Below are 16,921 nucleotides of genomic sequence, written 5' to 3' on the forward strand. Positions count from 1 at the left end.
TAGACAATTATCATAGGTATGTAAAAAAAAAAGTAAAAGCAAAGATGATAAAGTATGAAAGACTGACAAATAGAAGATTATGTTATCTAGAATGAGGATGCTGCAAAATAAAAGTTTCACCTAGAAGCACCCAATGTTGGCTAATTACTCACCCAATAATTAGTTACAGTCTATAGTGCTAGAATTTGGCAACATAAATGGCAAGTAACTTCTGGTTGACCAGCTGTGTGGTATAGTATCTGTATCAGAGGTGGGTTTCAGCAGGTTTTGACCAGTTCTGGAGAACTGGTAGCAGAAATTTTGAGTAGTTCGGAGAACCGGTAGTAAAAATGCTGACTGGCCCTGCCCCCATCTATTCTCTACCTCCTAAGTCCCAGCTGATTGGGAGGAAATGGGGATTTTGCAGTAACCTTCCCCTGCCACAACCACCAAGCCACGCCCACCAAGCAATGCCACGCCCACCAAGCCACGGCCATAGAACTGGTAGTAAAAAATTTTGAAACCCACCACTAATCTGTATCAAAAGGATTTTCCAACATCAAAGCTCTGACTTTCATATACTTGGAAATTCATTTTATAAAGTACACATACACAATGACAAAAACCTGAGCAAAGAGAGCCGAAGATGCTTGCATTGTTATGGCCCCTAGCTATAATAAAAATTAAAACTTGAAAATAAAGTACACATTGAAAATGGACTGGGGAGACCAATAATTTGTATATTATTCTAAAGTTAAAAAGCCAACTGCCTAAATTTGAAAATCTCTTCTTCTCTTTGATGTCCAGGCCAAATGGCCCTCCCACCTGCATATGAATACATCTGTATGCAATTGCGATTAATTCCTTTGGTACCTCAGTGCAGGCATGAGAAGAATTAGGCCAGAGGTCTTCAAACTTGGCAGAATTCTGGGAGTTGAAGTCCACAAGTCTTAAAGCTGCCAAGTTTGAAGACCTCTGAATTAGGCGAATATGTACAAAGCTGTATGTGTATCTGCTTCACCACATGCTGTGTTGTATACATAAACAAGCACTACATCAAATGTCTCTGTATCTCCAGAAAGTCCAATTCAGTATCAGTGTGAACTATCCCAATGACGTTCTGTTACACAAACTCCTATTCTATATGAGCCTTGGCATTTCCCTCTACCACAGAGCAAATTCGAGCTAGGAGTACTTCTGCTTTCGACATCAAGCTGTGTATAGCTCCCTTACAGTGAATTTGTTGGAATTTTTATGTAGAGAGGCACAGTATGAGCACTTTGGTTATGTGTGTGGCAAGACATAGGAATGTTTGGACTGACATCTTCTCCTCCATTGCACAGCACTGTGTGTATAAACAGTGAAATGAATCAGCCTTTTATTGAGACAGAACATTGGTCCAGCCAATGTTTTCACACTGACTAGTAGTGGTTCTTCAAAGTTGGAAGCAGCCTCATTGCTGGAGATCCTGTTTAACTGGAGATTTAGAGGACATCTGCAATTCTACAGTCTTGATTATAGAGGAGAAAGTTAATGTATGGACCACACGTTGTTTCCACTATCACTTTGTGCACCTGTACAATAAGGCTGCTTCCAACTTTGAAGAACCACTACTACCAGTCAGTGTGAAATATGTCGAGGCCATATATTTGCAAAACTGTTAGTTAGAATACAATTTACATAATCCCTACTTAACTGTAGTCATTTCCCCCTAGGAATTATGGGAATTATAGTTCACCTTAAACAGACAGCAGCAGATCGAAGAAATCTGAAATAGTACTGTAAGTAAAGGAGCCAGAGAAGTCCAGTGAAACAAGAAGTGGCTTCTGGGTCATGAATGAAATATATTAAATAGTTTCTGAAATGTAAATAAGAATTTCATTGGTGTGCCATCTCAATAATATAGCTGATGACCACAAACCTTAGGAAACAAATGAAAATGAAAACATCTTTTCAGGTTTATTTCTCTAATATTAACGTTGTGGTCTGCTGGCGGCCTGCGGAGCTGGCAGCAGAATCAGATAGTAAGGAGGTTGGGGAGGAACATGGGCCAGTCCTGGATCTGGGGAAGGCTCGGATGAGGGCTCTGTTTTGGAGGCAGAGAAAGGGCCATCTGGGAGGTATGTGCTGCTTCTGGAGCCTCCAGAGTTGGACCTCAGCGAGGCAAAGGAACAGGGGGAGCCTGTTCCCAGTGCGCGCATGCATAGATCTGCCAGAAGGCAAGAACAGTTAAAACAAAAGGGACAACTCAGGAGTAGGGCTTGGAGATGATTGGCCCCTCCCTTAAGACTTAAAAGAGGAGCAAAGGCACGTGGGCCTTTGCAGGAAGCAACATTGTTAATTCTGTTCAGTTTAAAGTCTGAAGCTCTGTTTGATTCTGGACTCCATGTGGCTTTGCCAATTAGGTCTTTGGCACCATGTCAAGGGAGATAAAGGTGAGTGATTATCAGCCTTATCCCGAAGGACTCTTTACAACTATTTGGGACTCATCTATAAATGAACAGAATTCACAGCTGTTGCAACAAAAGAGGTTTTTGGAACTACTCGTATGTTTTACTGACTCAGGAAGCCTAGGTCAGAACATTAACTTTGTCACTGTTACCAATATCAGAAGCAGTACAATATGCCTAAAACACCAAGATATTTGCTACTGAGTTGGAGAGCTACTTTTAAATGATTGTGACAAAATACATAAAAATCAGACCGTAAATATTTGTTTCGTGTTTTGTGAAACTGTAAGTCAAGTTGCTCACAATGGGCACTATTCTTCAGTACATCTTCTCTTTGCCATTGCTTATTTTTTTTTTGCCTTTCTCTGAAATCAATGGGCACAATGTACAGAAAGACAAGGTATCTGTAGACTGTCACTCCTTTCCCAGAGGTCTCTTGATTAAAGAGGGCAGGTGATCACAAGCACAAGGAGAAACAGGGCTAGTCTCCAAGAACTATTGGCACTCCTCTGAAGAACAGGTTTCAGTCTATCTTCCTTGAGTCTGAGATCACAGATCAGATATCACTCTAAGCTCTGATCAGATATTTGATCTGTGAAGAGGTCTATTAAAAATATCCCATCTCATCCTTATGGATGATTTGTGTCTTCCTCAGAGGCCTGGGAGTTTGAGGGTTCTGTGTAGTATCTTAACTGTTCTAGCACTGCACTCTTCTGGACAGAGAGCTCTAATGTTGTTCCTGGAATCTGTTTGATCCACTCTCCCAACTTAAGTTTCATAGCTCTAAGTGTTCTTATCACTACTGGGATCACTTTGGCATTTATTTTCCACACCCTCTCTTGCTTACACTAGTCCTTTGTGTCTTCTCATTGTCCTGTATGTTCTCCCTATATTGTTCAGTTTCAACTGTTGGTGGCTGTGTGTTTCTGTGTTGTGGCACTGCAGTTGGGAATTTACCAGTGGTGAAATTCAATTTTTTTTTACTACCGGTTCTGTGGGCGTGGCTTGGTGGGCATGGTGTGGCTTGGTGAGCATGGCTTAGTGGGCGTGGCAGGGGAAGAATACTGCAAAATCTCCATTCCCACCCCACTCCAGGGGAAGGATACTGCAAAATTCCCATTCCTCCCCACTCCTGGGAGAAGGTTATTGCAAAATCTCCATTCCCACCCCACTCTGCAGCCAGCCAGAAGTGGTATTTGCTGGTTCTCCGAACTGCTTAAAATTTCCGCTACCGGTTCTCCAGAACCTGTCAGAACCTGCTGAATTTCACCCCTGGAGTATACCTTGCATGATTCTTTGGAGAACAGAGCATTTATCTTCTTGGCCTGTATCTCTCTGGTACACGGGTGTCAAACTTGCTGCATCACATTTCTGTCTTGTGATGTTTCACAACGTTTTTCCCATTTGTGGAGCTGGGGTAGGCATGGCCTACACGTGACACATCTGGCCCATGGGCTGCCAGTTTGACACCCCTGCTCTAGTACATCTCCTTAGGCTGGTAGCCAGTGCTATGAACCTTTGTTTAGCAGTCTCCAGGTCTTCAGATAAGAGTCAGGCCCTTGTATTTTCTCAATAGCTGAGTCATATCCCTAATCTTCACACCCTTCTTTGATTCTACTAGCTGACAAACCTGTCTCTGACCTTGATCTTAGCTTCTAACCTCATTTTCCAGGAGGGTTATGTACTACTGTTCTTCATGATTGTGTAGTCAAACATATCCAGGATTGCAGCAGCTATAGGATATACTAATTCATTGGTTTGAGTTATGGTGGTAGTAGCAATTGTGTGAAGGCGCTATTGGCATTTTGTAGCATACTATCCAATGGTACTTCTTCAGTCAATCTTGGTAACCAGACTTGAGGGTTAAATGTAGCTAATTTATGATCTTATGTCTCACATCAGCAACTGTGTTCTGTAATAGAGAGGTCGTAGTGCCATTCAGTTATTGGCTGCACATCATTGTTCTATCTAGCATAGAACAATGAAGATCAGCTTCTTCTTCATCATGTTGAAGCATTGGGTAACTAGGTGTTTTTCAGTTAGTGTAGACATATATCTTCTGTCCATCCATAGTTCCCTCATATGTTTCATATATCCCTTCTCATTAGGTCTGCTGTTATAGTAGCATTCCATTGATTCCAGGTTCTATTATCCATTTATAGCTTGTTCCATATCTATCCAGCCTCTTCAGAGATTTCAGCCTACATTCCTTGGTTCTGAAAATATAGATCAGCTATCACTCTAGGCTCTATTCATATATTTGATTTATGAAGATACACACACACACACACACACACACACACACACACACACAGACGCACATACATGTGTGTGTATGTGTATATATATATGTGTATTTCATATACACATATATACAGTTGATACACCCAGGCTTATGGTCATGGGTGATTTCAACTTGCCATCCATCGGTGAAACGTCTGAGACAGCTCGGGAGTTCATGGCTTCCATGACGGCCATGGACCTGACCCAACTAGTTCATGGCCCCACCCACAGGGGAGGACACACTCTGGACTTGATTTTTGTCTCTGGCCAGTGATTGAGTGATCTTATTATAGGGGATATAGACATGGAACCCTTGTCATGGTCAGATCACTCGCTCCTTCGCCTGGACCTTCGAACCGCTACACCCCGCTGCAGGGAGGCGGAGCCAATAAGATGGGTCCACCCCAGGCGCCTGATGGATCCTGATAGGTTCCAGATGGAGCTTGGGCCATTTCCTGAGGATCTAGCACATGACTCGGCTGAGGACCTGGTAGCCGCCTGGGATCGGGCAGCTGGTGGGACCTTGGACCGAGTCGTGCCTTTGCGGCCTCTGACCCGGTGCCGATCCCGCGCAGCTCCTTGGTTTACTGAGGAGCTGAGGGAAATGAAGCACCGGAAAAGACACCTGGAGAGCGGTTGGAGGGCCAGTCTCGCTGAATCTGATCGAACACTGGTAAGGTCGCATATTAAGGCCTACCTCGTGGCGATAAAGACGGCAAAGTTTAATTACTTTTCCACCTCTATTGCGTCATCAGGGAATCGTCCGGCCGCCCTGTTTAGGGTGACCCGCTCCCTGCTCCATCCGGGAATGCGGGAGGATCCCCTGGAAGGCAGGGCGGAGGATTTGGGACAATACCTGTATGACAAAATCGCTCAGATCCGGGGGGATTTGGACTCTGACTGGATAGATCAGGGCAGGGTGATGAGGAATAGTCTTGAGAATGTTATCTGGGAGGAGTTTGATGCTGTGACTCCCGATGATGTGGACAGGATTTTGGGGAGACTTAGTACGGCCACATATTTACTGGACCCGTGTCCCTCCTGGTTGGTACTGGCTTCCCGGGAGGTTACACGAGGCTGGCTCCAGGGTGTTATCAACGCTTCGTTGAGTGAGGGTTACTTCCCCACTGCCTTGAAAGAGGCAGTGGTGAGGCCTCTCCTCAAGAAGCCATCCCTGGATCCAGCAATATTGGCCAACTATCGTCCTGTCTCCAACCTTCGCTTTATGGCGAAGGTTGTTGAGAGTGTGGTCGCGCGACAGTTTCCACAATTCCTGGAGGAAACATCTTATCTAGATCCGTTCCAGTCAGGTTTCAGGTCTGGGCACAGCACGGAAACGGCATTGGTCGCGTTGGTTGATGATCTCTGGAGGGCTCGGGACAGGGGTTGCTCCTCTGTTCTGGTCCTGTTAGACCTCTCAGCGGCTTTTGATACCATCGACCATGGTATCATGCTGCACCGGCTGGAAGAGTTGGGGGTGGGAGGCACCGTATTGCGGTGGTTCTCCTCCTTTCTCTCCGACCGGTCGCAGTTTGTGTTGGCAGGGGGGCAGAGGTCGACCTCGAGGCCTCTCGTCTGTGGAGTGCCACAGGGATCGGTCCTCTCGCCCCTTCTGTTCAACATTTATGTGAAGCCGCTGGGCGAGATCATCTGTGGCTTCGGGGTGAGATACCATCAGTATGCTGATGACACCCAGCTGTACATCTCCACCCCAGGCCACCCCAACGATGCCCTTGAAGTGATATCTCAGTGCCTGGAGGCTGTGCGGATCTGGATGGGGAGGAACAGGCTCAAGCTCAACCCTTCCAAGACTGAGTGGCTGTGGCTCCCGGCATCCCGATATAGTCAGTTGACTCCATCACTGACTATTGGGGGCGAGTCCTTGGCCCCCACAGAAAGGGCTCACAATCTGGGAGTCCTCCTGGATATGCAGCAGTCCTTGGAGGAACATCTGACGGCTGTAACCAGGGGGACCTTTTATCAGGTTCGCCTGATTCGCCAGTTGCGGCCCTTTCTTGATCGGGATTCCCTGTGCACAGTCACTCACGCCCTCGTCACCTCTCGCCTTGACTACTGCAATGCTCTCTACATGGGGCTCCCCTTGAGGGGCACCCGGAGGCTCCAGCTGGTCCAGAACGCAGCAGCGTGGGTAGTGATGGGAGCAGCATGGCGCTCCCATGTAACACCGCTCCTGCGCGAGCTGCACTGGCTCCCGGTGGTCTTCCGGGTGCGCTTCAAGGTGTTGGTTATCACCTTTAAAGCGCTCCATGTCATAGGGCCTAGCTATCTTCGAGACCGCCTGCTGCTACCGACGACCTCCCAGCGACCCGTGCGCTCCCACAGAGAGGGCCTCCTCAGGGTGCCATCAGCCAAACAATGTAGGCTGGTGACCCCCAGGGGGAGAGCCTTCTCTGTGGGGGCACCTACCCTCTGGAATCAGCTGCCCCCAGAGATAAGGAGAATCCAAGACCTCAGTGCCTTCCGCCGTGCCCTTAAAACCCACTTTTTCCAGCAAGCCAGGCTGGTTTAGGAAGAAATTTTTTAAAATTTTTAAATGTTTAATTGGTTTGTGGTTTTTTAAATTTTGGGCCAAATTTATATAGATTTTAATTGTTTTTAATATTTGTATTTCATGTTTTTAATTCTGGCTGTGCACCGCCCTGAGTCCTCAGGGAGAAGGGCGGTATATAAATTGAAAATAAATTTTAAAAAAATGCATTTGAGGTCAATTTCCTTTCATATGCATACAAATTTGTAATTCTAATTGAACATTTTTTATTTTCCACTTTTGCAGGATTCAATTGCATAAATATTCAAATGTGGCTACAGGAAAAGTATGAGGCCAGTGAGAATTATCCTGATCTCTCCACCCGTGTTTACAGTCTCTGTATGTCTTTATATTCCTCAGCAATTTTTCAGTTGCTAGGATGGCATCTCTCTGAAGGTCAATAATTAATGCTAATGGTGACGAACAGGAAATAACTGATGAAAAATTATTATTCCATCCTCAGAGATAGCACCTAAAAGTGCATTAGAGAATAAAAATACAAATAAAATAAGCTAATAAAAATATGTCCTGAAATGATGTACATAGGAAAGCATATTGTGTACAAAAGTAGCAAAAAATTGTACAAGTACTTGTGTGTACTTTATAAAAGAACAAATTGTCTTAAACAACAAATGGGAGACAAATTGTGAAACAGTATAAACTAAATTATAGCAAAGTAAAACTATTTCCGGGCATGTAGCATCAATGAATTCTCTGCATTGCTCAACCAAAAAATCAAAATTGAATCTTGAAAAGATGTACATAGCTTGAAAAACTATCTCTATTTCTGTTTACTGTAAAAAAAGATTTCTTCAATGAATCTAAATCTAATCCAAACTAAGAGATTATAAATATGTTTGCTTATAAACTTATTTGTATATCTTTGGATCGTGACTAATTTATCTGTATTCCTGATATTATCATTATCTAATAATCTGGTGTGCAATTACTGATCATTTTTGTTCTAATAGGCAATCTGACACCTGTGAATAAGTGGAGGCTTATCAGCCCTTTGAGATAGTCCAGATCGGGTAGATATACATATGAGCAGTAACACTACCTTTATTGTAAAGTTACATAACAGAACCTTGCAAATCTGAAAGCACTACTCCCCTTTCCTGTTTTTATTTTTCAGATAACTAGGAAGGGTCCCTTCTGAGATCTTTCTGCACCCTTATTCCTTCTTTGGACTTGGGTTTCTCTTATCAGACCATTGTTTAGGCTATGGTCCTTCATTCTTTGTCCCAAGGTTATTCTCACAGCCCATTACAAGCAGGGGTGGCCTGCTGGGGGTTCGCAGGGGTTCAGAAGAACCTCTAGCTAAGATTCTGTGCACTTCAGAGAACCCCCAAGTCCCATTCCTTACTGGCTCCTCCCACCCCGCCCTTCCAGGAGTCCCCACACGGCCGATTTTGGATGCAGGTAAGTGCAGGGCGCGTGCAGAGACTCAGGGAAGGCGAAAAATGAGCCTACCGGAAGTTAAGGAAAGGGCCTCTGGAGCCTGGGGAGGCCGTTTTCACCCTCCCAGAGGCTCAAGGAAAGCCTCCAGAGCCCAGGGAGGGCACACACACCCTTCCCGCCATGGTGCAGGAGGCTGACTAGGCCATGCCACCATGGCCATGGCCACCTAGCAACTGGGCAGAGAACTTCTTGCTAAAATTTCTGAAGCCCACCCCTGATTACAAGGCCTTTCTCTGCGTTTCTGAAACAATTGTGCCTATTTTTGGCAACATTAATGCACAGTGCTTTTGCTTGCTGAGATGACTCCTATTTTAAGAACACAAGTAATAGGCCAGGATGAGCCACAGAGAAAAGATTAAAATATTACATCATGCATCTTGAGTTAGCAGTTGGTAATGTTGTTAATCTGGCATTTGTCATTTGTGGTATCTTTGCAAGTATAATCCATTTCTGGTCAGCCATAAATCTCAATACCAGAATAAGTATAGGTAGTCCTCAATTTATGACCACAATGGAACCCAAAATGTTTGTTATTAAGCAAGATCGTTTTTAAGTGGGTTGTTAAGTGAATCATCTGGCTTTTCCCATTTTTTGGAAGCCAGCTGGGTGTGTTACGAATGGTGATCAGATGACTCCAGGACAGTACAATTGTTATAAATACATGCCAGTTGTCAAGCGCCTGAATTTTGATCACATGGTCATAAGTCACTCTTTTCAGTGCCATTGTAACTTTGAATGTTTGTAAGTCATGACTACCTGTAATAAGGGACGCACACTTGATGTCTCTCTACCTCCGATGCCACAGGTTGCCATGTTACCTGAGTTTTTCTTATTACATCATTTAATCCCAGTTGCATTTTATTTCAAAAGTATCTGTCATAATATTTTTCTATACATCTCAGATGTTCCAAGTCAATGTATTTTTCAAAATGTTACAATAAAACAATGCCGCCTTTAAATAAGAAGACATTCTGATACTGAGATAATGTGATTTCTTCAAAACCTCACATGAAAACAATGTCAGCTTGCAATACAAACACCTGATCTAAATCTTTCTTGGACTGAGAATTTAGCTGAGAGTTCTCCCTTCCACACCCCTGCCCAACCACTGTAATTGGGTGATTTCTAAAGTTGAGGCTCTGCAACTTCAGAAAGCATTAATCATGGCAAAGGATGCAAAATCTCTTTAAATCAGTAGGACTTAAACCACGATTAATATAAATTCTATTGATTTAGATAAATAAAATGAATAAAATGGGTGTTTATGACAAAAAAGAAATTCATTTGCTTGAGAAGAAGAAAGGGTTTTGCAAAAATAGCCACATTCTTACACAATATTGCAACCATGGTGGGGGGGGGGGCAAACCAATAAGAAGTTAAATGGCTGCTAAAAAAAATATACATCACTTGTACTAAACAGCATATGTCAGGTTGATACCAATAGATTCCATAAATTATGGACATTATCATCTCTGAGATGTCACAATGGAATGCTTTAGTAGATTACAGTATTAGTGTTGGGTAGAAAAATCAAAGAGAGATTTCTTTGCATTCTTATCATGAAGCCCCAAGAAAGAAATTAAGGTAACAACCCTCTTCCTTTCGCTGCTTAATTAACCTCTCTTCTCTGGGTGTGATGCTGATATGAATAGTGAATTTTATTTTTTTAACAATAAAAAATGTTCATTAAAAGTCAGTATTCCAGGATTTTTTTTAAAAAAAATCAAACCGTATTTGCAATTTAACAAAATATGAAGTGAGATAATCTCTAACCTCCCCCAAATCCTCATAAAAGGAATAAGAAAAAAAATTTCAAAGGCTTTCTAAACATTCTTAAGAATGTTACTTTATACATATAAACATTTCTTTCTCCAATTAACTTTCTGAGTTGTCACAAAAAGACATTAATTGGGAAGAACTTGTCTGATGAAGATCCAGGAAGATTCTTTTGAAAGAACCAGCCTGTTGTTTCAATTTTGTCTTATTTATTCATTAAAATGCCATTAGTTTGTTGAAATGAATAACTGGAAGAAATTATCTCTGATCACTCATACAAATATTAACTGTCTGAAGTTCATGAAGTATTTAAAATAACATTTACCCACAGATAGCATGAACTTCTCATTAAGATTCAAAATAAAACACAAATGCTCCCTTGCATTGTTTGATACTCCCAAAAAATTGAAGTTAGCATGTAACATATTTTATGTTAATGAAGTATTCTCTCCACAAGCTGTTTTCAAAATTACAGGTACATGGAAAAGTAAACAAATATTTAATAAAATATATGAACATGAATTACTTTAGTGAAGGTGAAGTTAAGAGATATGCAAAAGAGAGAGGAAATTTATGTTAAATGTGGAGGTGTATGTGCATGACAACCCAATCAGCCAGCATGGACTGTGATGCAACATCCATCATCTTCCCTGTTTTGATCTTTCTCCATAGATGCTATCCGTCAAATGTATTCTGAGCATGAAATCTAACATGGTCACCCATTCGGCTCTTGTTCTACAAGATCATGATCTATGATCTATGCAGAGATCAGGGTAGATCACTACCAATTTGCAAACAGCTTTTCAAATTAAGTGATACAGGTAGTCCTCAACAGCTGAGCCCCAAATTTCTATTGTTAAGTGAAACATTTGTTCAGTTTTGCCCCATTTTACGACCTTTCTTGCCACAATGGTTAAGTGAATCACTGCAGTTGTTAAGTTAGTAACACGGCTGTTAAGTGAATCTGGCTTCCCTATTGATTTTGCTTGTCAGAAAGTCGCAAAAGGTGATCACATGACCCCGGGACACTTCAAGGCACTGTCACAAATATGAATCATTTGCCAAGCGTTTGAAATTTGATCATGTGACCATGGGGATTCAGGAAAGGTCATAAGTGTGAAAAATGGTCATAAGTCCCTTTTTTCAGTGCCCTTGTAACTTTGAATGGTCAATAAATGAACCGTTGTAAGTCAAGGACTAGCTATACATTCTGTAAATGATGCAAAAATCATAGCCAAGCTTTTTTCCTGTAATATCAAGAACATTTATATAAGATGTTATCAATCCAGGGGCTTTCTATTACCAGCCTATCACAGGATAAATGTTACATCCCATTCGTCACTCACGAGAACTTAGGGGGCTAAGCAGTGGTGAAATCCAATTTTTTTTTACTACCGGTTTTGTGGGTGTGGCTTGGTGGGCATGGCAGGGGAAGGATACTGCAAAATCTCCATTCCCACCCCACTCCAGGGAAAGGATACTGCAAAATCCCCATTCCCTCCCCCTCCCACTCTGGGCCCAGCCAGAGGTAATATTTGCCTGTTCTCCAAACTATTCAAAATTTCCACTACCGGTTCTCCAGAACCTGTCAGAACCTGCTGGATTTCACCCCTGGGCGTAAGGGCTCAGGGCCCAGTCCCCAAAATATTACCAGAGGCAAACTATGAAATGGTCTCAGTTAAGAACACCACAATTTAACTAGAGTATTTCATCATCTTCCTCACAGAGTTCCTCAGCAGAAGCCCTGAATAAGCATTTAGAACATTGCAGTCAGTTATGTTCTATTAATAGTCATACACATACACACACACATACACAACTAATAAAGCCTCACTTCATCTTCTCTGTATTTTAAGCAGTTTAAAAATTTATGGTGACAGCAGCAACTGCGGGTCAGGGTAACCATTCTTAACCAGGTTTTATTATTACAGCTTGCAGTACTTGACCCAAGGCCTTTGCCAAGAGATACACCCGATATAGTGAGAATTCCTTTCAAGACCTTGAGTCAAGTTCTTGTGTTACTTGAGAAGATGCTGTTCTTGGCTGATTTCATCAGATGGGAGGTGAAGGTGTAGAGGGGAAAGATCGCAGACATGTTAGCTGTCAGCTCTTCTGCTCTAGCCATGAAATGCTCAGAATGTGAAAAGCTTCAGATGTACATGAAAGGGGTTTTATTTCCTGTTCCACAGGAACAAATGGTGTCAGTATGTGACAGGACCATTTCCTTTCCTTTAACATGCCTCAATTTATGGTGGCAACTTTCTTCTTTCTTATCAATTCTGGGTTGTTGTTTTTTGTTGTATTGTATGCATAATTAAAGAAACAGCAAGTATTCTTTGAGCTGTCATATAATATACTAAAAGATGGAAAAATAAGTTATCTATACTATCAACATGGGCTGACAGTATTGTTCCTAGACTTCAAGATTAATTGGGGAGTAAAAGGGAGGGAGACTTTATACTAATAAAGTATTTCTAAGGAATAATGTTATATGAACTTGAATATTAGGAAGGAACATTCTGAATGTCCTTAGTGCACTCTGGGGACCTCAATGGACATTGGTATTTAAGAAACTTCTCTTTTTTTCTTTTGGTTCTGTGCCAGTTTGTTTGAAATTGGAGCATATCTTTTATTTATCAATACAGGAACCCTACAAAGCTTGTGTAGTGCTCAGTCAAGGATATATGGTGCTACCTCACAACAACACAAATATTTATATATTTAAAATATTCAGGAGGAGGAGTGGTGTTGTCACCCTCTAAGCTTTGCACCCTAGACCAGTAGCTACTCAGCTTCAATTTAAAGCTGACTCTGAGTATTTCAGGAACTTTAACCTTACCCCACCGCCTAGCCCTGAACTTCATTTTCCCAATACCAGTGCCAGTGTTTACACATTGTTTAGAATGTTTTCCCCTGACTCCAGCTACCATAACAGCATGAAGTCCTGATTAGAGTTACTGGGAAAAGTCCCTGGTTGCAAATATGAAACCATGTTATCATTTAATGACCATAGTTTGCAACAAGCTTTTAAGTGCAAGAAGAAATTAAGCTTGGCGGCTATATAGCTCTTTCTTATAGTACATGCTCAAACTGTATGCAAGGCCAAGAGAGGTACACACAGTGTAACTGAAAATGTGGAATGGGTCAAAATAAAGAGAGTCCAGAGTCTATAGTAGTTCCTAGAGCAGGATGCTGGTCGGATTATGTTTTTTACACTCTCATATTTGTTAGCTATATGGTAAACACTTCTGGCATTCCCTTCATATTCAAGAGTGGAAACGTAACGAAGTGGTTTTTTCATCTGTGGGATTCCTACAAGGCATATATAAAAAGAAGGTCAAAGAACATGATGCCAACCCAGAAGAAGATGGAGAGATAACATCAAAGACACACTACATCAGTTAAGGCCACCAGAAAAGCAAGAACCAGAACCTTGACACAGAAAGGGGTAAAAGAAGAGGAAGAGCAGGAGGAGGAAGAAAAGGAAGAGGAGGAGGAAGAGGAGGAAGAGGAAGAAGGAGAAGGAGGAGAAGAAGAAGGAAGAGAAAATAGGAAACAATCTGACTTCAAACTACTTTGTATGGTGTGGTAGCATGCTCCTAGAATTGAGAAAAAGCCCACCTTGTCTCTTATATTATTAGTCTAACTATCCTATAGGGTCAGGATAGATATACGAATTATTCAGTCAAACCCAAACCAAAGTAAATACATTACACCCAGGTACTCTTTTAATGCTGGTCACTAAAACTACTCTTTTTTTAAAAGAAAAAAGTCTTTGTGTCATTTATTATTGCTAATTTTAATTGTTTTTGTTACAAAAAAATTCTTAACACGCTTCTGAATGATCAAACTTGAATAGTCCTCCTGGAGTATTATTTCAAAAGCTTATTCTGCTTGCTGCTGCTATGAACTATGGAGTCCTTAGTGCTCTCTGAGCTTGATTGTTCATTTGCTGACATTTCATTACTCAACTAGGTAACATCATCTGTGCTAGTGAGTGTGGGGTTTGCTCCCTGTTTATACACCCCAAGGACTCCACAGTTCAATCCTAAACTATACATATTCTCTTCTGTTGGAACCTGCTATGAATATTTATGAAATCTAAACATGACAAATGTCTTAAGATTTTCCTCAAAGGTATGAGAAATATTTTCTTCAAGAAATAAAAATACCTCTCTGTTACTGGTTTTTTCCTGTCAGATATCAGTGCTTGATCCAAAATGCTCTAGAAATCTCAGGTTTGTTTACAGCTTTGTCCTTGACAAGCATTTTTAGAAGCCTGCAATCAGCACAACAAGCCATTTGATCTGTCCTTTGGCACCCTCCAGCTGCTACTTGGAATTTCAACACTGTTTTATTGCACTTCTTGTCCTCTCAAAACTGCAATTTCATATGGGTTTCTTTTATCTCAGAAGAGATCACATGAATGGAGAAGCACTGAGGCTGACCAGAGATATTTCCCAGAAACATTTCAGGCATAATGTCTTAAGATAGATGACCAGGAAGTTTTACATAGAATAGGAAGAGTCTTAAGCCCTGCCTTTGAATTGGAAGATGTGGAATTAACCCTTTTCTCACAGCTCCAATTCAGGTGATGAAGAATAATTTGTTCTGCATGGTCAGTACAGAAATTTAAAAAACACAAATAAAATAATGTCACACGTCACTTCGTTAGAAATGAATAGTTTTATGACCAAGATCATGTCAACTCAACTTTGAAGAGGCCACCAACTCAGATTTCACCAACATTTTGTTCACCCAAATCTTACTTGGTAGCTGGATGCCTTCTAAGTACCCAAAAAATAAGTGGGATTATAGACTACAGCAATGCATTTACACACTTTTTATACTTGTGTGTATATGTGCTTCAAGCAGAAATAATGCTGAATGGAAAATTAGCTCATAAAAGGAAATATTCAACATTTCTTTTTCCAACATTTTTTCTGTTCAAAATAATTTCTTGTGGGTTTTAGGACTAAACACGCTTCGAACCCACAATGTATATGGAATGGGGGAAAGGGATTTGGAGGCAGAAACATCAACCAAAGAATTAAACCTTCTCTTTGTAAATTGTTTACTGCTATTATAATGGTTGGTTGCACAGTCAGCCAGATGTTTAGACTAAATTTGGCATTTATATACACCTATCAAGTCCTTCCCAAGGACCTGGGATAGGCAGATATTGTTTTCATAGTATGAGAGATATCATCGCATGACGTAAGCTATATTATTATTATTATGGTTCATTGCACAGTCAGCCAGATATTTAGACTGGATTTGGTATTTTCATTCACCTATTGAGTCCTTCCTAAGGATCTGGCAGTGGTAGGTTTCAAAATTTTTTACTACTGGTTCTGTGGGTGTGGCATGGCTTGGTGGGCCTGGCTTGGTGGGCGTGGTAGGGGAAGGATACTGTAAAATCTCCATTCCCACCCCACTCCAGGGGAAGGTTACGGCAAAATCCCCATTTCCTCCTGATCAGCTGTGACTTGGGAGTCAGAGAATAGATGGGGGCGGGGCCAGTCAGAGGTGGTATTTACCGGTTCTCCGAACTACTCAAAATTTCTGCTACCAGTTCTCCAGAACTGGTCAGAACCTGCTGAAATCCACCTTTGGGACCTGGGATAAGCAAATGTGAATGTTTGATGGTTTTAAAGGCATTGTCACAGTTGTTGTTCCAAGTAAGGCTGCCTTTTGCAATTGACTTATGGTAATTTTGTCAGAAATCCATAAATTCAAGTAGTACTTCAGTTGTTTTGGGATTGCAGCCAAGATGCCTATTACTAAGGGTACTACCTACAGAAAGACAGTTTTGGGGTGGGGTGGGGGTTGTTGGAAAGGCTGAGAGCCACACATTGGATACAAGTAAGCTGGTAGAGAAGGGTTTGTAAAAAGAGTTTTGAAGTTTTCCTTGCTTTTCTAACTACAGTTTGCCTATCTGAGGGCTTACACTACAATTTGTTATATTTTCCCTTCTCCTGCCCTTTCAGTGTCTTTTTAAAATTGAATAATAAAAAGACCAAAGGCCAAAACTACAGCTATAGAGCTAGAAAGGAAAATAAATTAGTGACATAAAGCATTTTTATAACATCACACAGCCACCACAGAAATGTTATAAAGCCTGACCTCATTACTGTTATTTTGGTACAACAATTGTTGAATTATTCTAGAAGACATAATTCACTTGGGGAAAAATGATGCAAGAACAAAAACAAAAGCAAGAAAGTAAATAATAAAAACTTTTGGGTAATATTGGAGTATAATATTTATATTCAATATTCCTATATAGCAAATTGCTTTATTAAGAAAAATATTTAATCTAACTAAGAAATTCTAAACAGTTATGGATGAATGTTTTCTTGATTTTACGATTTTTCAAAGCTTTTTGTCCTATTTAACTTTTTATTGCAGCAATTTCCCACTC

At 41.3% G+C, this 16,921-nt stretch overlaps 1 long non-coding RNA gene across 1 annotated transcript in view; it reads right to left on the minus strand.

Moving 5' to 3' along the window:
• LOC148114642 (uncharacterized) overlaps positions 1 to 16,921 on the minus strand; it is an 81,775-nt gene that overhangs the window by 25,303 nt on the left and 39,551 nt on the right. The window lies entirely within an intron of this gene.

Source organism: Pantherophis guttatus, chromosome 3, assembly GCF_059756535.1.
Source record: "Pantherophis guttatus breed Tessera chromosome 3, ASM5975653v1, whole genome shotgun sequence".
NCBI classification, from domain to species: domain Eukaryota; kingdom Metazoa; phylum Chordata; class Lepidosauria; order Squamata; family Colubridae; genus Pantherophis; species Pantherophis guttatus.